Here is a 22,487-nt window from a genome sequence, read left to right as displayed (position 1 = left end):
TTCATGTATAACCCAATCACACATTGGGTTTCAGAAGAACATTGTAACAGATATTTTGAATATGCAATTAAATTCCATGTCTCGCATAAGCACTAATTATGGAACATATTATACAATTATACCACCAACAAGTAAGTATACTATGCGTATGTAGCAGAAATCATCTAACATCTAAGTTATTCATCCATTGATACCCTCTCTCATAAGCAGTAGACATGTAACAGGTAAGTATTACAGATGTGTATACAGTAATCATATAACTATTCATCAAATGACAATCTCTCTAATAAGCAGAAACCATGTAACAGGTAAGTATTTGTGAAGGTGTGTGTGTGTGTGTGTGTGTGTGTGTGTGTGTGTGTGTGTGTGTGTGTGTGTGTGTGTGTGTGTGTGTGTGTGTGTGTGTGTGTGTGTGTGTGTGTGTGTACAACATTCTCACTGAACAACCTTAGCCTATGTTCTATTCATGTTGCTAGATTTCTTTCTTCAAATTCCCAGTGTGGAGATAACAGATAATAATTCTCTGTGTGTGTGTGTGTGTGTGTGTGTGTGTGTGTGTGTGTGTGTGTGTGTGTGTGTGTGTGTGTGTGTGTGTAATGGTGCCAATTGTGTCTGTGCTCGCGCGCGCGTGTGTGTGTGTACAACATTCTCACTGAACAACCTTAGCCTATGTTCTATTCATGTTGCTAGATTTCTTTCTTCAAATTCCCAGTGTGGAGATAACAGATAATAATTCCTAACATCAATACCGCTGAAATAATGTGACACTTAAACAATAGAGGACAATCATGTCTTGATGCCTTCCTTCAGAACCACATAGAGAGTGTAACATAGCAATAACCTCTATAGTAATGCAATAACCTCTATCGCGATTAGCGTTAGCTAACATACATTCACTCATTGGGACTGACGCTGACACAAACTTGGAGCTAATACACAAAATGATACCTTCAGTATTTACTTTTAGCCTATTTTTCATAACAGTAAACCTCATACATTACATACACAGCATTCATTTTTGAACTGTATTATTCCTCTAGCTGACAAGCTTTCGTATAATGTAACAACCATACTCAGTGGCTTTGCCGATAACCGTTAACTGACCGCTACCACTGTACCAGAAGAAGCTAGTTAAAACACACAAGAAAACTTCGTTGTTGTAGAGAGTTAACATTACCACAGGTCGCTATCTGTACTTCTACTACTGTTAACTAATTTCAAGATTCTGTTTTAAGTGTATTTACCTGTTGGGAATACAAAAAAGATGTGACAGTTCATCAGCGCACTTCTACACACGTAACTTACTTGACAACTCTTGTTCTGTCGTCAGCTATTTACCAGTAGTTGCCTATGTGTATTACAGAGAGCGCCATCTGCTGGAGAGTTTACTCTTAACAGGGATGAATATCACAATGAGAGGTCTACAGAATCAGTGGTAGTGTTCCAAGTCTAACAAATTAAATGGGGTTCAGTCTTTTATGTTTTCTCAATTCACCCTATGCCACACTCTCCCCCACAAAAATAAATGTCTCCTGACATTTGTCAATATATCACACTCAAACTGGCCCAAGGCCGCCAAAAGGTCTCAGTCTCTTGAATTCGAGTCTCTGTTACCTTACAATCCTGCTGTGCGTAGCACGGCTGGCCTAATGTGTCATACCTCAACATCACCGGTCGCTTTCTCAGTCTCTTCGGTTGTTGTCTCACCAGCTGTGGCAGACTTCCCTCTGAGTCAGAGGTGTCAGCCTCCTCACTAACATGACTAAATGAAGTGAGAACTGGTGAATGGTGTTGTAGTGGTACATCCTCTTCTGACTGATGTTGTAGTGGCAAATCCTCTTCTGACTGATGTTGTAGTGGCAAATCCTCTCCTGACTGATGTTGTAGTGGCACATCCTCTTCAGGTGGGCCTTGTAGCTGCTGCCTGGACCAGAAGGGCTTAGCTTGTGGGTTCAAGGAGGGTCGCTCATGGGGGTCCCTGTTGATGCCCTTGTGCCACTGATAAGTGACCTGATTCTCGCTCTCTGAGTCACTGTCCACCTCTGGCTGTCTCAGATATGGCTGAGTCTCTTTCCTATGACAAGCAGCATTGTTGTTTTGTGGTTGGGGAGTTAACCCTCCCTGTCCCTCCAGAGGTAAATAGTCACAAGGCAGAAGGAGGTTCCTATGGATGACCCTGTTTCTGCCTTGGCCATTCTCAGGGCTGACCTCATAGACAGGACTGTTGACACCTTTCTGTCCTTTCACCAAGTAGACCTGATCCTCCCAGTATGACCTAATCTTTCCTGTCCCTCCTCTGGGAGTGAGGTTGCGGACAAGGACCCGGTCGCCTACCTTAAGGTCTCCCCCTTGTACTCTCTTGTCATAATGAGCTTTTCCCCGGGCTGCACATCTGTTGGCTGTCCTGGAAGCTATCCCATATGCATCCTCCATTCTCTTTTTCCAAGTTGTTACGTAATCTTGGTAAGTACGGTGTGACTCCTCTGTTGGCAAGTTGAATAAGAGATCAATTGGCAGTCGGGGCGATCGTCCGAAGAGAAGATAATAGGGTGAGTAGCCTGTTGCTTCACATCGTGTACAGTTGTATGCATGCACAACTTTTGCCAGTGACTCTTTCCAATCCAGTTTCTCCTCATCTGCAAGGGTCCGTAGCATGGCTAGCAAGGTACGGTTAAACCGCTCTACTTGCCCATTACCTTGTGGGTGGTAGGGTGTAGTATGGGACCCACGGATGCCTGAGAGCTGTTTCAGTCTGACCATCAATTTGTTCTCAAATTCTTTGCCCAAATCGTGATGTAGTTTGTTCGGGAATCCAAATTTTAATGCATAGTCATTGAAGATCTTATCCGCCACGGTTTTTGCAGACGTGTTTCTGGTGGCGTATGCCTGGGCAAACCTTGTGAAATGATCCATAACTACTAAGATGTACTCATATCCATGCTTGCACTTGTCCAAATGTAAAAAGTCTATGGACACCATTTCGAAAGGGTAAGTGGTATGGATGGGTATCATAGGGGCTCGGGTCTGTTTGTTTGGCCTCTTTTTCTTCAGACACTCACACACATTCGTAATAAAGTGTTCCACATCTCTCTGCATCTGGGGCCAGTAGAACCTCTCTCTAATAAGACTCAGTGTTCTCTCTACACCCAGGTGTCCCATGTCCTTGTGCAATTCTTTGAAGACCAATGAGTGGTAAGTTTTGGGTAGGAGCAGCTGTTCTCGTCTGGAGGTCTTTCTCCGCAGCATTCCATCCTCATCAATGAAGATTTTTGTCCACTGTTTCAATAGCAATGCCCCTTCTGGATGCTCATTCTTTGCTTCCTCTCTCCCTGGCCGATGGTTCTCTCGCTTATACCTTAGAACTCTGCCCATGACTCCATCTTCCTCCTGAGCTTTTCGGATCTGTGCGGGCATGAATGGTTGGCCAGGGTTGCCGTTACCACCGTCCTTTACAAGCTGAAGGGCACCGATTTGCACCACTCCTGCCCCTTGGCGAGGGCTCTCTCTCTCCACTGCCACTACTTCAATCGATGCACTAATAACATCCTGACATACTTCTTCTGTGCACTTCGCCATGTAGCTCTCCAGGTCCAACGGCATCCGGGACAGTCCATCCGCATCAGCATTGCTTTTCCCCGGCCGGTACCGTATTGTGAAATTGAAGTCAGCCAATTCTGCCACCCACCGATGTCCGGTGGCGTTGAGTTTAGCTGAGGTGAGCACATACGTCAATGGGTTATTGTCAGTGTATACGACAAAGGACGGGGCGTGGAACAGGTAGTCACGGAACCGCTCACATACCGCCCACTTCAGCGCTAAGAATTCCAATTTGCCAGAGTGTAGAAGAGTTCGTGAGCCATACCCTATCACCCTCATCTTCCCCTCCTGGCGTTGGTACAGAACCGTGCCCAAACTCTCCTGAGAAGCATCACAATGTAACACAAATGGCTGCATAAAATCGGGGTAGGCCAGGACTGGAGGCTTCATGAGGGTGTCTATTAGCTGGTTAAGGACATCTTGGTGTGAGCTGGTCCACTGTATTGGAGTGCGTGATGGGAGCTGTCCTCTCTTGGTCTTTTCAGGCGTCCTATTCTTCCTGCGGTGGGTGTCTGGCGAGTCTGGCATGATATTCTCTCCATGTGAACTGGTCAGTATCCCATACAAAGGCTGGGCAATCCGGGAAAAGTTAGGAATGTAAGACCGGTAGTAAGAGAGAAATCCCAACAGCTGACGCAGGTCACCCACCGTAGCCGGTGTTTTCTCTTTCAAGGCTTTCACTGGCCCAGTTTCAGCTGGGTCCATTGTGTAGCCTTCGCCTGTCACCATCCTCCCGAGGAACCTCACTCTTCTCCGGAACAGATCACATTTCTTCGGAGTGAGCTTTACTCCATGTTCCTGGTACCGCTGAAGCACGGTCCGAACATGTTTCAGATGATCGTCAAAGCTGTTGCTGTGTACAAGGTTGTCGTCTAAGTAAGGCAAACAGATAGTGTCCCTCAACCCAGCTAGACAGTGTTCCATGCTCCGTTGGAATTCGGCTGGGGCGGAGCTTAAACCAAATGGTATACGCACCCACTGGTAGAGGCCCCATGGAGTTATGAATGCTGTCAACGGTTGACTCTCTTCATCAAGGGACCCCTGGTGGTAGGCCTTTCCCTGGTCCAATACCGAGAACCATGAGCTCCCACCCAGTGCATCCAACATGTCCTGAATCCTCGGGATGGGGTGGCGATCTGGAACTGACTTCTGATTCAACTCTCGATAGTCACAGCACAGCCGTAGTCCGCCATCCTTCTTCCGCACACATACGACCGGTGAGGAGTATGGTGACCTGGATGGCTTAATCCACCCCCTGTTCAACAGGTCCTGCAGGTATTCTTTCACTTCCCTATGGAGAGGTTTGGGTACAGACATGTATGTTTTTTGCACTGGCCGGGTGTCCTGAAGAGTGATATGCATCTTGAGAGATGGGATGTACCCAACGTCCTGCTCATCATATGCAAAGGCCTGGCATTCCTCTCTTAGCATTTGCTTTGCTACTTCCTGTTGTGTCTTGGTTAAGTGGTCAAGGTCCACTGGAGGGTCCCACACCTGTAACTGCTTGTGCTTTCTCGGCGTGGACTGTGTGTCGATGGAATTGGATGTGGATTTGTCCTCCAGAGGCCTATCCATGACCTGTGTTGCTGGTACGTACACAGTCTTCACTGCCTCCAAACGTCCCATAATTCTGTGTGGCTCCAGGAAGATATTATGGTCTGTGATGTTACTTATGGGAATAGGTACATCCATCACCTTCCTATCTGGAACTCGAACCAGCACTTCGTTGATGACTAGACCTTCTGGGGGTGGGTGGAGCACATCAGGTGAGAAGAACACATCCTGGCCCCGAAACTGAGGACTGATGTGGGCCCGGACATGAGCGGTGATCACTTGTTTAGCTGGTACAAACATTCTCTTCCAACCTGTCCTGACGACACCGGGATTCTGTTGAGCCTCTGAGTGTTGCATCAGCTTCATTACTGTCTGTGCCATGTCCACTGTTATTGAGAAAGCTTTGCTCACTTTGTGTGCCAGTTCTTGTTTCCCCAGAGCAGCTCTGCCCACATCCTTCTGAACGACTGTCTCAATTACATTGTAGCCTATTATGGGGTCCTCTGCCACTGCTGGGTCACTAGATACCAACAGGGGGACTCTTAGTTCTGTTACTGCATCTGGTTCTCCAGCCAGTGTGAAATTAACTTCAATCCAGCCAAGGTAGGGTATTGGTGTGTTATTGGCTGCATGAACAGTGAGGGTTTCTTCCCCTAGAAGTTCTTTGATGGGTCGAATGGTTGTATGAGGGAGGTGCTGCTGTCGCCAACGGTCATTTATTACACTGGACTGAGCCCCTGTGTCCCACAATGCTTCAATTGGATGGTTGTCCAGGTAGCAGCTGACCATGCATCGTTTTCCTACCAGTCTGACTAGCTGTGATTGGTGTTGGGGTGATAGATATTGGACACTAAACTGATTAGAAGGGGCATTACTGGCTATGTTTACGTCCCTTGGAGCTATCGGAGTGACTGGTGGGTGGGACTTTTCCTGAAGAACTACCGAGTGTCCCGTCTCAGCAGCCCCTGCTCGTTTCCCGACTGGTTATTCAGTGCCCGGCAACCACGTGAAAAATGGCCCTCCCGACCACATCTGAAGCAGTGCTGACAGTTGTCCCCATTCTGTTCCTCTTGACACTTGTTGCAGCCTCTGCCACGCCGCCTAGACCATACTGGGGTAGGATTGGCTTCCATTGCTTCACGGAACATCTGTTTCACAGTGTCTCCACTTTATTCTCCTTACCTTTCACCGTTTTCACCGCCGCAGCAGTACTGGCTTCTTTGGGTGGCTGAGAAACTTGAGCAGGTGGGTGAGCAGGCTGAGTTTCTGTGTGAAGTTCCTGCACACGTGAACCCTTAGCTGTTGTGAGCCTTTTCCTTTTCTCTAGACGCTCACCTTCCAGCTTTGCTGCCTCATTCACCTGTTCTATCAATTCCTCATCTGATGTTCTAACATCACTGAGGTAGGGCAATAGCTGAAATTTCACAGAGTCACTCAGTAATCCAGTTTCGATTGAGCGTAGGAATTTGCGCTGTACGGTGTCTCTGCTATACTGCTCATCGGGCTCCCCATTTGTGGCCTTCCATAAGAGCTTGTCTTTCAGTTCAATAGCTCTGAACACAAAATTTAAGGCTGACTCCCTAGGTTCTTGTGATATGTTGATTAGTTGGTGATAGAGGTCAGTGGCACTGTCTACTTTATAGTGGCCTTTTAAGATTATGAAGAGTGAATTAAGTGTAAGCCCGCGTTTGATTTCTAGCATATCTCGCAAGGGCAAGCCTGGGCTAATGGCTCTGATCACAGCCTCCATTATCTCAGTCTCTGAGTGTCCTTTGTCCAGCCCTACTTCAATCTGTCTGATCAGACTAAGGTAAGATAGTTTATCCCTCTGGCCACTCTCCCCGATTTGCCCAAAGATCTTAAACTCCCTTCTCAGTGTGACTTCCGGCAATCCAGCAGGTTGATTATGTCTGCTTCGAAACAGAGTATGGCTGGGTTTTGTGTACACATTGTTAGTGTGTTCCTCTGTCTCAATTCTAGTGTGACTGGACCCATGGGTATTTTTCACCAAGCCCTCTACAATGGCTGGGATCTTCAATAACAGTCTCTTTCCTCCCACCAGCACCCTTCTCCATCTCAGTTACAAATGACAGTGTGTCAGCTAATAATGAACTAACCTCACTTTCTTCCTGAGCTTCCTCTTTTTCATCCAGCACACTTTTCGCCATTTTGATGAGCGACCTCGGGTCCTGCTCGCGGGTTCTCCTCTGTCCAGTCCGTCACATTTCAGATACATGCAGACTTCAGAAAGGTCCTTCTCCCCCAGCTGCCAGAGTGCTTCACTTACTTTATCTCGAAGATACTGGATGTCTCCCATTGTCTCACTCCAGGTTCGTCTCCGTATGAAAGGGGTGATGTTACTTGCTAACTACTCCTCCTGGCTGGTGGCTCGCCAAAATATGTTACGGGTCCAAGAATGACACTGTGGTCTGGTGTAACACATTTAATTAAAAGTCTGTTGGGAATACAAAAAGATGTGACAGTTCATCAGCGCACTTCTACACACGTAACTTACTTGACAACTCTTGTTCTGTCGTCAGCTATTTACACATTACTATTACTAAGTATCACAACCTTTAGTTCATGTATAACCCAATCACACATTGGGTTTCAGAAGAACATTGTAACAGATATTTTGAATATGCAATTAAATTCCATGTCTCGCATAAGCACTAATAATGTAACATATTATACAATTATACCACCAACAAGTAAGTATACTATGCGTATGTAGCAGAAATCATCTAACATCTAAGTTATTCATCCATTGATACCCTCTCTCATAAGCAGTAGACATGTAACAGGTAAGTATTACAGATGTGTATACAGTAATCATATAACTATTCATCAAATGACAATCTCTCTAATAAGCAGAAACCATGTAACAGGTAAGTATTTGTGAAGATGTGTGTGTGTGTGTGTGTGTGTGTGTGTGTGTGTGTGTGTGTGTGTGTAACGGCGCCAATTGTGTCTGTGCTCGCGCGCGCGTGTGTACAACATTCTCACTGAACAACCTTAGCCTATGTTCTATTCATGTTGCTAGATTTCTTTCTTCAAATTCCCAGTGTGGAGATAACAGATAATAATTCTCTGTGTGTGTGTGTGTGTGTGTGTGTGTGTGTGTGTAATGGCGCCAATTGTGTCTGTGCTGTCCTGTGGTGTGTGTGTGTACAACATTCTCACTGAACAACCTTAGCCTATGTTCTATTCATGTTGCTAGATTTCTTTCTTCAAATTCCCAGTGTGGAGATAACAGATAATAATTCCTAACATCAATACCGCTGAAATAATGTGACACTTAAACAATAGAGGACAATCATGTCTTGATGCCTTCCTTCAGAACCACATAGAGAGTGTAACATAGCAATAACCTCTATAGTAATGCAATAACCTCTATCGCTGATTAAGCGTTAGCTAACATACATTCACTCATTGGGACTGACGCTGACACAAACTTGGAGCTAATACACAAAATGATACCTTCAGTATTTACTTTTAGCCTATTTTTCATAACAGTAAACCTCATACATTACATACACAGCATTCATTTTTGAACTGTATTATTCCTCTAGCTGACAAGCTTTCGTATAATGTAACAACCATACTCAGTGGCTTTGCCGATAACCGTTAACTGACCGCGCGCCACTGTACCAGAAGAAGCTAGTTAAAACACAAGAAAACTCGTTGTTGTAGAGAGTTAACATTACCACAGGTCGCTATCTGTACTTCTACTACTGTTAACTAATTTCAAGATTCTGTTTTAAGTGTATTTACCTGTTGGGAATACAAAAGATGTGACAGTTCATCAGCGCGCTTCTACACACGTAACTTACTTGACAACTCTTGTTCTGTCGTCAGCTATTTACCAGTAGTTGCCTATGTGTATTACAGAGAGCCATCTGCTGGAGAGTTTACTCTTAACAGGGATGAATATCACAATGAGAGGTCTACAGAATCAGTGGTAGTGTTCCAAGTCTAACAAATTAAATGGGGTTCAGTCTTTTATGTTTTCTCAATTCACCCTATGCCACACTCTGCCCTGGACCAGAAGGGCTTAGCTTAGGGTTCAAGGAGGGTCGCCATGGGGTCCCCTGTTGATGCCCTTTGTGCCACTGATAAGTGACCTGATTCTCGCTCTCTGAGTCACTGTCCACCTCTGGCTGTCTCAGATATGGCTGAGTCTCTTTCCTATGACAAGCAGCATTGTTGTTTTGTGGTTGGGGAGTTAACCCTCCCTGTCCCTCCAGAGGTAAATAGTCACAAGGCAGAAGGAGGTTCCTATGGATGACCCTGTTTGCCTTGGCCATTCTCAGGGCTGACCTCATAGACAGGACTGTTGACACCTTTCTGTCCTTTCACCAAGTAGACCTGATCCTCCCAGTATGACCTAATCTTTTCCTGTCCCTCCTCTGGGAGGTGAGGTTGGACAAGGACCCGGTCGCCACCCAAGGTCTCCCCTTGTACTCTCTTGTCATAATGAGCTTTTCCCGGGCTGCACATCTGTTGGCTGTCCTGGAAGCTATCCCATATGCATCCTCCATTCTCTTTTTCCAAGTTGTTACGTAATCTTGGTAAGTACGGTGTGACTCCTCTGTTGGCAAGTTGAATAAGAGATCAATTGGCAGTCGGGCGCGTCGTCGAGAAGATAATAGGGTGAGTAGCCTGTTGCTTCACATCGTGTACAGTTGTATGCATGCACAACTTTTGCCAGTGACTCTTTCCAATCCAGTTTCTCCTCATCTGCAAGGGTCCGTAGCATGGCTAGCAAGGTACGGTTAAACCGCTCTACTTGCCCATTACCTTGTGGGTGGTAGGGTGTAGTATGGGACCACCGGATGCCTGAGAGCTGTTTCAGTCTGACCATCAATTTGTTCTCAAATTCTTTGCCCAAATCGTGATGTAGTTTGTTCGGGGAATCCAAATTTTAATGCATAGTCATTGAAGATCTTATCCGCCACGGTTTTTGCAGACGTGTTTCTGGTGGCGTATGCCTGGGCAAACCTTGTGAAATGATCCATAACTACTAAGATGTACTCATATCCATGCTTGCACTTGTCCAAATGTAAAAAGTCTATGGACACCATTTCGAAAGGGTAAGTGGTATGGATGGGTATCATGGGGGCTCGGGTCTGTTTGTTTGGCCTCTTTTTCTTCAGACACTCACACACATTCGTAATGAAGTGTTCCACATCTCTCTGCATCTGGGGCCAGTAGAACCTCTCTCTAATAAGACTCAGTGTTCTCTCTACACCCAGGTGTCCCATGTCCTTGTGCAATTCTTTGAAGACCAATGAGTGGTAAGTTTTGGGTAGGGAGCAGCTGTTCGCCTGGAGGTCTTTCTCCCCGCAGCATTCCATCCTCATCAATGAAGATTTTGTCCACTGTTTCAATAGCAATGCCCCTTCTGGATGCTCATTCTTTGCTTCCTCTCTCCCTGGCGATGGTTCTCTAAACTTATACCTTAGAACTCTGCCCATGACTCCATCTTCCTCCTGAGCTTTTCGGATCTGTGCGGGCATGAATGGTTGGCCAGGGTTGCCCGCTACCACCGTCCTTTACAAGCTGAAGGGCACCGATTTGCACCACTCCTGCCCCTTGGCGAGGGCTCTCTCTCTCCACTGCCACTACTTCAATCGATGCACTAATAACATCCTGACATACTTCTTCTGTGCACTTCGCCATGTAGCTCTCCAGGTCCAACGGCATCCGGGACAGTCCATCCGCATCAGCATTGCTTTTCCCCGGCCGGTACCGTATTGTGAAATTGAAGTCAGCCAATTCTGCCACCCACCGATGTCCGGTGGCGTTGAGTTTAGCTGAGGTGAGCATCATCCGTCAATGGGTTATTGTCAGTGTATACGACAAAGGACGGGCGTGGAACAGGTAGTCACGGAACCGCTCACATTCCGCCCACTTCAGCGCTAAGAATTCCAATTTGCCAGAGTGTAGATGGTAGTTCTTCTCTGATGTACTAAGAGTTCGTGAGCCATACCCTATCACCCTCATCTTCCCCTCCTGGCGTTGGAACAGAACCGCGCCCAAACCCTCCTGAGAAGCATCACAATGTAACACAAATGGCTGCATAAAATCGGGGTAGGCCAGGACTGGAGGCTTCATGAGGGTGTCTATTAGCTGGTTAAGGACATCTTGGTGTGAGCTGGTCCACTGTTTTGGAGTGCGTGGATGGGAGCTGTCCTCTTGGTCTTTTCAGGCGCCCTATTCTTCCTGCGGTGGGTGTCTGGCAGTCTGGCATGATATTCTCTCCATGTGAACTGGTCAGTATCCCATACAAAGGCTGGGCAATCCGGGAAAAGTTAGGAATGTAAGACCGGGTGGTAAGAGAGAAATCCCAACAGCTGACGAGGGTCACCCAATCAGAACCCGGTGTTTTCTTTTCAAGGCTTTCACTGGCCCAGTTTCAGCTGGGTCCATTGTGTAGCCTTCGCCTGTCACCATCCTCCCGAGGAACCTCACTCTTCTCCGAACAGATCACATTTCTTCGAGTGAGCTTTACTCCATGTTCCTGGTACCGCTGAAGCACGGGTCCCAACATGTTTCAGATGATCGTCAAAGCTGTTGCTGTGTACAAGGTTGTCGCCTAGAGTAAGGCAAACAGATAGTGTCCTCAACCCAGCTAGACAGTGTTCCATGCTCCGTTGGAATTCGGCTAGCGGAGCTTAAACCAAATGGTATCACGCACCCACTGGTAGAGGCCCCATGGAGTTATGAATGCTGTCAACGGTTGACTCTCTTCATCAAGGGACCCCCTGGTGGTAGGCCTTTCCCTGGTCCAATACCGAACCATGAGCTCCCCACCCAGTGCATCCAACATGTCCTGAATCCTCGGGATGGGGTGGCGATCTGGAACTGACTTCTGATTCAACTCTCGATAGTCACAGCACAGCCGTAGTCCGCCATCCTTCTTCCGCACACACATACGACCGTGAGGAGTATGGTGACCTGGATGGCTTAATCCACCCCCTGTTCAACAGGTCCTGCAGGTATTCTTTCACTTCCCTATGGAGAGGTTTGGGTACAGACATGTATGTAATTTGCACTGGCCGGGTGTCCTGAAGAGTGATATGCATCTTGAGAGATGGGATGTACCCAACGTCCTGCTCATCATATGCAAAGGCCTGGCATTCTTCTCTTAGCATTTGCTTTGCTACTTCCTGTTGTGTCTTGGTTAAGTGGTCAAGGTCCACTGGAGGGTCCCACACCTGTAACTGCTTGTGCTTTCTCGGCGTGGACTGTGTGTCGATGGAATTGGATGTGGATTTGTCCTCCAGAGGCCTATCCATGATCTGTGTTGCTGGTACGTACACAGTCTTCACTGCCTCCAAACGTCCCATAATTCTGTGTGGCTCCAGGAAGATATTATGGTCTGTGATGTTACTTATGGGAATAGGTACATACATCACCTTCCTATCTGGAACTCGAACCAGCACTTCGTTGATGACTAGACCTTCTGGGGGTGGGTGGAGCACATCAGGTGAGAAGAACACATCCTGGCCCCCAAACTGAGGGACTGATGTGGGCCCGACATGAGCGGTGATCACTTGTTTAGCTGGTACAAACATTCTCTTCCAACCTGTCCTGACGACACCGGGATTCTGTTGAGCCTCTGAGTGTTGCATCAGCTTCATTACTGTCTGTGCCATGTCCACTGTTATTGAGAAAGCTTTTGCTCACTTTGTGTGCCAGTTCTTGTTTCCCAGAGCAGCTCTGCCCACATCCTTCTGAACGACTGTCTCAATTACATTGTAGCCTATTATGGGGTCCTCTGCCACTGCTGGGTCACTAGATACCAACAGGGGGACTCTTAGTTCTGTTACTGCATCTGGTTCTCCAGCCAGTGTGAAATTAACTTCAATCCAGCCAAGGTAGGGTATTGGTGTGTTATTGGCTGCATGAACAGTGAGGGTTTCTTCCCCTAGAAGTTCTTTGATGGGTCGAATGGTTGTATGAGGGAGGTGCTGCTGTCGCCAACGGTCATTTATTACACTGGACTGAGCCCCTGTGTCCCACAATGCTTCAATTGGATGGTTGTCCAGGTAGCAGCTGACCATGCATCGTTTTCCTACCAGTCTGACTAGCTGTGATTGGTGTTGGGGTGATAGATATTGGACACTAAACTGATTAGAAGGGGCATTACTGGCTATGTTTACGTCCCTTGGAGCTATCGGAGTGACTGGCCTGTTTTGTAGTGGGTGGGACTTTTCCTGAAGAACTACCGAAAGTGTCCCGCCTCAGCAGCCCCTGCTCGCTTCCCCCCGACTGGTTATTCAGTGCCCGCAACCACGTGAAAATGGCCCTCCGACCACATCTGAAGCAGTGCTGACAGTTGTCCCCATTCTGTTCCTCTTGACACTTGTTGCAGCCTCTGCCACGCCGCCTAGACCATAATGGGGTAGGATTGGCTTCCATTGCTTCACGGAACATCTGTTTCATTTCAGATCTGAGCTCTTCTATAATCTGTTGGGTGCACAGTGTCTCCACTTTATTCTCCTTACCTTTCACCGTTTTCACCAAGCAGCAGTACTGGCTTTTTGGGTGGCTGAGAAACTTGAGCAGGTGGGTGAGCAGGCCGAAGTTTCTGTGTGAAGTTCCTGCACACGTGAACCCTTAGCTGTTGTGAGCCTTTTCCTTTCTCTAGGCGGCTCACCTTCCAGCTTTGCTGCCTCATTCACCTGTTCTATCAATTCCTCATCTGATGTTCTAACATCACTGAGGTAGGGCAATAGCTGAAATTTCACAGAGTCACTCAGTAATCCAGTTTCATTGAGCTGAAGGAATTTGCGCTGCACGGTGTCTCTGCTATACTGCTCATCGGGCTCCCCATTTGTGGCCTTCCATACGAGCTTGTCTTTCAGTTCAATAGCTCTGAACACAAAATTTAAGGCTGACTCCCTAGGTTCTTGTGATATGTTGATTAGTTGGTGATAGAGGTCAGTGGCACTGTCTACTTTATAGTGGCCTTTTAAGATTATGAAGAGTGAATTAAGTGTAAGCCCGCGTTTGATTTCTAGCATATCTCGCAAGGGCAAGCCTGGGCTAATGGCTCTGATCACAGCCTCCATTATCTCAGTCTCTGAGTGTCCTTTGTCCAGCCCTACTTCAATCTGTCTGATCAGACTAAGGTAAGATAGTTTATCCCTCTGGCCACTCTCCCCGATTTGCCCAAAGATCTTAAACTCCCTTCTCAGTGTGACTTCCGGCAATCCAGCAGGTTGATTATGTCTGCTTCGAAACAGAGTATGGCTGGGTTTTGTGTACACATTGTTAGTGTGTTCCTCTGTCTCAATTCTAGTGTGACTGGACCGCAGGTATTTTTCACCAAGCCCTTTACAATGGCTGGGATCTTCAATAACAGTCTCTTTCCGACCAGCACCCTTCTCCATCTCAGTTACAAATGACAGTATGTCAGCTAATAATGAACTAACCTCACTTTCTTCCTGAGCTTCCTCTTTTTCATCCAGCACACTTTCGGCCATTTTGATGAGCGACCTCCGGGTCCTGCTGCGGGGTTCTCCTCTGTCCAGTCCGTCACATTTCAGATACATGCAGACTTCAGAAAGGTCCTTCTCCCCCAGCTGCCAGAGTGCTTCACTTACTTATCTCGAAGATACTGGATGTCTCCCATTGTCTCACTCCAGGTTCGTCTCCGTATGAAAGGGGTGATGTTACTTGCTAACTACTCCTCCTGGCTGGCTCGCCAAAATATGTTACGGGTCCAAGAATGACACTGTGGTCTGGTGTAACACATTTAATTAAAAGTCTGTTGGGAATACAAAAAAGATGTGACAGTTCATCAGCGCACTTCTACACACGTAACTTACTTGACAACTCTTGTTCTGTCAGCCAGCTATTTACACATTACTATTACTAAGTATCACAACCTTTAGTTCATGTATAACCCAATCACACATTGGGTTTCAGAAGAACATTGTAACAGATATTTTGAATATGCAATTAAATTCCATGTCTCGCATAAGCACTAATAATGTAACATATTATACAATTATACCACCAACAAGTAAGTATACTATGCGTATGTAGCAGAAATCATCTAACATCTAAGTTATTCATCCATTGATACCCTCTCTCATAAGCAGTAGACATGTAACAGGTAAGTATTACAGATGTGTATACAGTAATCATATAACTATTCATCAAATGACAATCTCTCTAAAAAGCAGAAACCATGTAACAGGTAAGTATTTGTGAAGATGTGTGTGTGTGTGTGTGTGTGTGTGTGTGTGTGTGTGTGTGTGTGTGTGTAACGGCCTAATTGTGTTGTGTCTGTGCTTTCAAGGCAGGTACAACATTCTCACTGAACAACCTTAGTCTATGTTCTATTCATGTTGCTAGATTTCTTTCTTCAAATTCCCAGTGTGGAGATAACAGATAATAATTCTCTGTGTGTGTGTGTGTGTGTGTGTGTGTGTGTGTGTGTGTGTGTGTGTGTGTGTAATGGCGCCAATTGTGTCTGTGCTCGCGCGCGTGTGTGTGTGTACAACATTCTCACTGAACAACCTTAGCCTATGTTCTATTCATGTTGCTAGATTTCTTTCTTCAAATTCCCAGTGTGGAGATAACAGATAATAATTCCTAACATCAATACCGCCGAAATAATGTGACACTTAAACAATAGAGGACAATCATGTCTTGATGCCTTCCTTCAGAACCACATAGAGAGTGTAACATAGCAATAACCTCTATAGTAATGCAATAACCTCTATCACATTAGCTTAGCTAACATACATTCACTCATTGGGACTGACGCTGACACAAACTTGGAGCTAATACACAAAATGATACCTTCAGTATTTACTTTTAGCCTATTTTTCATAACAGTAAACCTCATACATTACATACACAGCATTCATTTTTGAACTGTATTATTCCTCTAGCTGACAAGCTTTCATAATGTAACAACCATACTCAGTGGCTTTGCCGATAACCGTTAACTGACCCCGCTACCACTGTACCAGAAGAAGCTAGTTAAAACACACAAGAAAACTCGTTGTTGTAGAGAGTTAACATTACCACAGGTCGCTATCTGTACTTCTACTACTGTTAACTAATTTCAAGATTCTGTTTTAAGTGTATTTACCTGTTGGGAATACAAAAAAGATGTGACAGTTCATCAGCGCACTTCTACACACGTAACTTACTTGACAACTCTTGTTCTGTCGTCAGCTATTTACCAGTAGTTGCCTATGTGTATTACAGAGAGCGCCATCTGCTGGAGAGTTTACTCTTAACAGGGATGAATATCACAATGAGAGGTCTACAGAATCAGTGGTAGTGTTCCAAGTCTAACAAATTAAATGGGGTTCAGTCTTTTATGTTTTCTCACTTCACCCTATGCCACATGTACATGTTTATATGTGTGTGCATGCATGTGCTTGTGTGTGTGCCTGTGTGTGTGCGTCTGTGTGTGTTGTTACGGCTGCATGTGTTCCAAGTGCTGTTTGTCCCTGTTCTCTCCCCTCTCTACCTCTGCTCAGGTGCCACAAATAATTGCCTTGATTGGGAGCACCTGGCCCTGATTGATCAGGAGTTAAAGGCTCCAGGATCCAGTTCCTGAGGGAAGGCTTTTGGCGTGGGGACTGCTGGCTGTCTTGCTGCCTCTCAGCCCAAGGGCGCGGGAAGGGGGGTGCTGAGGGTGCTGCAGCACCCCCTGCTGGCAGGAGATAGATTTTTAAAACTTGTTATATAGCCTATATTTTTAAATAATTAGGCTACTAATTCGCTGTCTGTCATTATTTATATTTGTGTATGTGAAATGATGAGTCAAATAGCAAGAAAGGGTTATGGATTGGTTGGAATATAGGCTACTAAAAATGAACAGTTATAGAGATCAACGTGAACGTGAGTCAGTTACTGTAAGAACCGTAGCGTGGTTTCAGCTATGTGATAGCCAGAGAATGTAATCTGTAAACGGGCTCTGGTGATAGCGATCAAGTGTGTAGGCCTACGATTGATATAGGCCTACATATTCTATGCGATTTACACGTTCAAAAAAGCATGGATAAGCTGAAAGAAACTTTAATTGTGTTGTACAGTTTTGCAAAATTTATAAATTATAGCTAGTGAAATCATTTCACTAGTCACAGATAGAAATTATTAGAACACATTCTTGCTGTGGAGACGACACACTTTAGGCTATTCAGGAATTATTTGCGAGATCATTGCAGCCTGATTATTAGCCTATATTTAAAGCCAAACATCTCTGGTGTGGTTTTGACGATCAGAAAAGTAATTTTCCTTAGCTATACTGAAATAGGCTAATGATGTCAAGTGCGCTTCTGTGGGTGCACTGGAGTCAGAGTGCTGTCGCGGAACATTGGAATTTGTGGCTGCCCAGGACGTAGACAGATAGATAGATAGATATACTTTATTGATCTCTAAAACTTCTCTCTATCACCCGCACACCGCACTAAAATGATGTATTTAGCAGTCAAAATCCGAAACATGTCCAGGAGGGGAGAAATCGCCGGAAATCCATTATTTTTGTTATTCAGCACCCCTGGTCAAAAATAGGTTCCCGCGCGCCTGTCTCAGCCTGGGATTTCGTCTTGTCTTTTGATTTGGACTTTGTGTCATGTCTATGTAGTGTTTTGTTATAGTTTATCCTCATGAAGGGATGGGCAGAACGAGGCTTTGTGAAACAACGAAACGTTCGAAGCAATTGTACCGGAATTGTGTCGAGGCTTCGAAACAATCTGACACACGTAACTCCATGGTGACATCTAGTGGCCAGTTTTGCTAACATCACATTTTGACCGCGCATGATTACGTCCACAGCCACGTGGTTCAGTGGTTGCATTCGGCCGGAGCGGCCGGTGTTCGACTCCCTGCTGGTGCTTAAAAAGTTCAGATTAGTATATGCCTTCGGTAACTAGAAAATTTTCATATCTGCCAGTTACAGATGTTTTGTTAGTTTCATAGTACATTATCCTTTGGAATATGCTGGAGAGGAAAATGCTACAATGGTTTTAAAATGTAGGCTATGCTTATGGCCCAGGGTTTTTTTTGGGGAACATGTTGTAGGGAAATAAAGGATACATGAATGAAGCAGGTTAGACTAATCAGGTTCAATATGGAAAAAATAAACAACACATTTTTTGTATGTCAACATACATTTTTATTTAGGAATAACAGTTGTTCTGCCGTCTTGGCATTTAATCTGTTTCTTGTTTTTGAATAAACCTCCCCAGCCTTGGAAAAAAACCTTTCACAAGGCACACTTGTTGCTGGCATGCACAAATATTTTTTTGCCATCACACTTAGGTTTGGATAAACCACTCTCCTCTCCTGCCAGTATTTCAAAGGGTTACTAGACTATATCTATCTAAACTATCGCTCACTGTCGGTCTCTATCGTGTCATTAGTCTATATCACTAACCTATCAATCACAAGAATGCACTATCAATCGCTATATGTTGCTATATCTCTCAAAATTAATTTGCTCAGCCTGTACCAGAGTTTTCCGCTGGGAAAAAATGGTGCCGGTCAAAGTGACCGGCAGAGGTTTCGTTTTCCGGACATTTTGATGATATGCCGGTCAAATGTCCTATTATCGCTTCTTAATTACCTAGTCAAGTTGAGGAACACTGGAGACAGGCTATGTAGCTTAAAGAATGACATAATCAGGCTGAATAGAATGCAACATGTTCATTAGCCTAACTTACGTAAACATGCCTAACAAGATCTAGCCAGTATCTATGTTTTCATGGACAGCAAGAGTCCGCTTTGTTCATTGTTTTAAAAAGGCTACGTTGTTTGTTGCTGCTATACCCATTATCTTCCAGTGGTTCCACTGTTTAACTTGCACAGATGCGCACACACAAGAATGAGCTCACACCACTACCCCTAAGGCTATGCCTCTTTATTTGATAACAATAAATGAAGAAATATTTCCTATTCTGGGAAATGTTTAGTTTCTTTTTTCTTTAGGTCCGCGGGTTCAATGATATCGCTTTAATTGTGCCGGAAATTATCCATGGACCAGCAATCTCCTCGTCGAGGAGGCCCTAACCCTGCAGATCATAGACAGAGAAAGCATAGGCCTACTGTATGCTTTGGGTACAGAACAGTTGCATGTCCAGTGTACACGGAGAATGACAGTGTCTTGAGCGCCGCAACCCCGCAACTCCACTTCCAACGCCATGATTCCGACAGATAATACCACACTTATGCTTTTTATCTGGTGGTGGTGGAGTTGACCGACATCTGAGGCTTCAGACGCTACTAATTTATCATCATCCATCGCGTCTGTCCTCTGAAAAAACTTTTAAGGCTAGTCTGCCTGGACCTGGCCATGTTTGAACCGCCACTCATTTGTTCGTTGTTTAACATGGACGCTTTTAAGCGTCAGCCTTTCCTATTTGAAATGTTTCCTACAGTATTTGAAATGCAGCATAGGCTATGCGTGTTGTTTAATAGCTTTCAAACGGTAGAGCCTGTACATTTAAAAACATAGCCAAAGGACGTATTGCTTTAATATAGGCTTACATTTTAAGGCTTATTCTCAAATTCAGATTGCGTCAGGGGGACAGGATTATTAGCCAATTTCAATCGGACAATTTGACCGGAGAGATTTAATTTTGTCGGACATTTCATTTTTTTTCCGGTCAATGTCCGGTAATTACCGGACAACGGAAACCCTGGCCTGTACGTCTAGCATCAAATCATAGGGATTTCTATTGGCTGACGCCGTGGACGTCATCCAATCACAGCGCTCTATTTTGTTAGAGAGTCTTAAGGCGGGCTTAACAGGATAACGACAGTCCTGCAACGGTGAACAACAAGGAAGGTGGCTATGGTGAACGAAGAGCGGTTGTTTGAATCAGCGTTGGCTTCAACTTTGGAGGTATGATACTGGTATGATAAGGGATCAGATTCCAAAAATAATTCAGTGGAAATGCATGGATTCCAGTTTCTTCCAGTAGCAGCAACTGGAATCCATGCATTTCCACTGAATTATTTTGGAATCTGATCCCTTTATCATAGCTGTTCATTCTTACTGTTGCTTTCGACTTTATCGTGACTAAATTCAAGATGGCTGCAAACGCTAAACTTTGTGAAGATACTGTCTGTATAAATCGCCTTGTAAGTAAACTACCAGTGCTTTTTTCAAAGTTCTCAATGTCTCGTTTTAAATGTCAGGGCCCTCGAAGTCTACCAATGAAGTGTGGAGATACATTGAGCCTCGTAAATGGGTGTAAAACAGTGATTTATTTGCATGGCTAGCCCGATGCGAAACACCACTATTGAAAAAGCTGTTGGTAGCATCGGCTAACTAGCCCAGATTTTGGAGTGCAGGGGACAAGCCGAAATGGGCTATGAGACATACGTTCACACTCGGTATCATGTTTCAATACACTTTAGGTCAATATCACACCGGAATTCTCCTTTAAGGTGGTCAGTCACGAAAGACCGGAACATGTTCTTGCCAAGGAGACACACCAAAGGCGCTTCATGAAGGAAGGTGTCCAGAGGGTTGTCGTGACAGACGGTAGAATACGGGGAGCTCTTTTTATTCCACCAGGTAAGCCTATTTCATGCAAAGACAGAACAATTCGGACAAAGACAGAAATAATGCATGCAGGAATGACTTCGAACTGCAAATTATATGCACTCGAAGCTATGCATAGTTTTGAGCTATTCGTAGCCTACACGCAGAGCCCTTATGGCACATTATATTGCACTAAGGGCCCTCTGCGTCCACTAGGGGTGCCCAAAATGATTGGGAACTTTTTTACACTTTCAACCTGTCACGATTCACTGATCGTGAGTCGTCTCGTCCTTCACATACATTCCAAAATAAATCATGTGTTTCTCCCTTGATGCACATCAAATAAAACTCTGCCGGATCTTTCCCTAGTGACATCAAAGCACAGAATATCACTATCCTAAGTCCTAAGCTCTTTGGTATTGAAGTTGAAACATTGCTGAAAAATAGATAGAGATAGAAAGATACTTTATTGATTGCTATGTGAATGGTTGGATTTAATATCCTGTATCCATCATAAAACGTAAAACAGTGTTTCATCTGCACTTAGATATCATCATCAAAAGAATACATTTTTATTATTATTCTTAATAAAGTATTTCATACAGTAGACTACTCGCTGTTGTCTGAATATTGTCGATTACACTGTTTGCCTAATCACAGCAACAAAAAAAGTTAACATTTAACCAGGATATTGAGGGTATTAGGCCTAATAAATGACCAATAACTTGTCCTTCGCTTGCAGGGCCAGGACCCTTCCCTGGCATTGTGGATCTTTACACTCTAGGCGGTGGCCCATCAGAACCGAGAGCCTTTGAAGAGGGAGTACGTTTCTTGCAGAAACACCCCAAAGTGAGTAACAAAAATACAGATTGCCTTCACGCACAGTGTATAATACAGTAACAGTGATGTATTTGATATGCTATATATTAAATAATCAGATAAATGTCTTGCTTTTTCTGTTTTGTTGAAAGGCTCTGGAGTTGGAGTTATTTCAATCTCCAAGAGTGGAGATCTCTCTCTCAATGGCATCATTCCTGTCAAGTATCAAAGCAGTTGTCACCATTAAATGAATTATCCGGAGTAAAATGCACTTTACATCAATTTACGGATGATTGGGAGTACATACGTTGAGTTGACATCAAAATCATGTCATTCGGATGTGTTTTGAGAAAGTTCGATTTGACCGTTTTTAGTCAAAACTCGTTAGCCTGGAAGTGACCAGAGCAAGTCATTTCGCCGCTACAAAACGCTATTTATATACCTCTTCTGCAGTTCCAAACAACATTACACTTACGTGGTAGTGAGTAGAGGGTCCCTAAAGCCAAACCGAAGTATCCCGAGGTCTTTATTTAGTCGGATAGAGAGTCCAGAATGAATTTCATCAAGCCAGTACTTTTCCGGAAATGTTGCTGCTGCAGCTGGCGTCTTTAGGGGAAAGTCCGTAGGAGTCGATTGCCGAGTGTGGAGTAACACGCTCTGGAAATTCACAATTTCGTCGCCGTTTAAAAAAAAAAAAAACATAGTCCAGTATTTCTTTCGAAATTGAAATGAAGTTGTATGGACTGGACTATGTTTAAAAAAAAAAAAAAAAAAAAAAAAAAAAAAAAAAAAAAAAAAAAAAAAAAAATTTGAATTTCCAGACAGTGTTACTACTAGAGACAGTGGGAAGGAGAACTTTGAGATAGTGAGGTACCCCAAGGCAGGACACTTTGTGGACGTTCCCTACATGCCCTTCTACCCCTCTGGCGTCCATGCGGCAGTGGGTAAAGTGGTGACGTTTGGAGGAGAGGCTAAAACTAACGCACACGCT

The 22,487-nt window shown here is 44.8% G+C and overlaps 1 long non-coding RNA gene across 1 annotated transcript; it reads left to right on the top strand.

Annotated features, from left to right (window-relative positions):
* Positions 1-20,566: 20,566 nt before the first annotated feature.
* LOC125299516 lies at positions 20,567-21,798 on the top strand. Its single transcript, XR_007194381.1, has 3 exons — positions 20,567-20,710; positions 21,420-21,526; positions 21,649-21,798. It is a non-coding gene; the product is annotated as an uncharacterized LOC125299516 (long non-coding RNA).
* The last annotated feature ends 689 nt before the right edge of the window (positions 21,799-22,487 follow it).

The sequence above is a fragment of the Alosa alosa genome, chromosome 8, assembly GCF_017589495.1.
Source record: "Alosa alosa isolate M-15738 ecotype Scorff River chromosome 8, AALO_Geno_1.1, whole genome shotgun sequence".
NCBI lineage: Eukaryota > Metazoa > Chordata > Actinopteri > Clupeiformes > Clupeidae > Alosa > Alosa alosa.
This window is presented reverse-complemented; position numbering and strand designations above follow the sequence as displayed.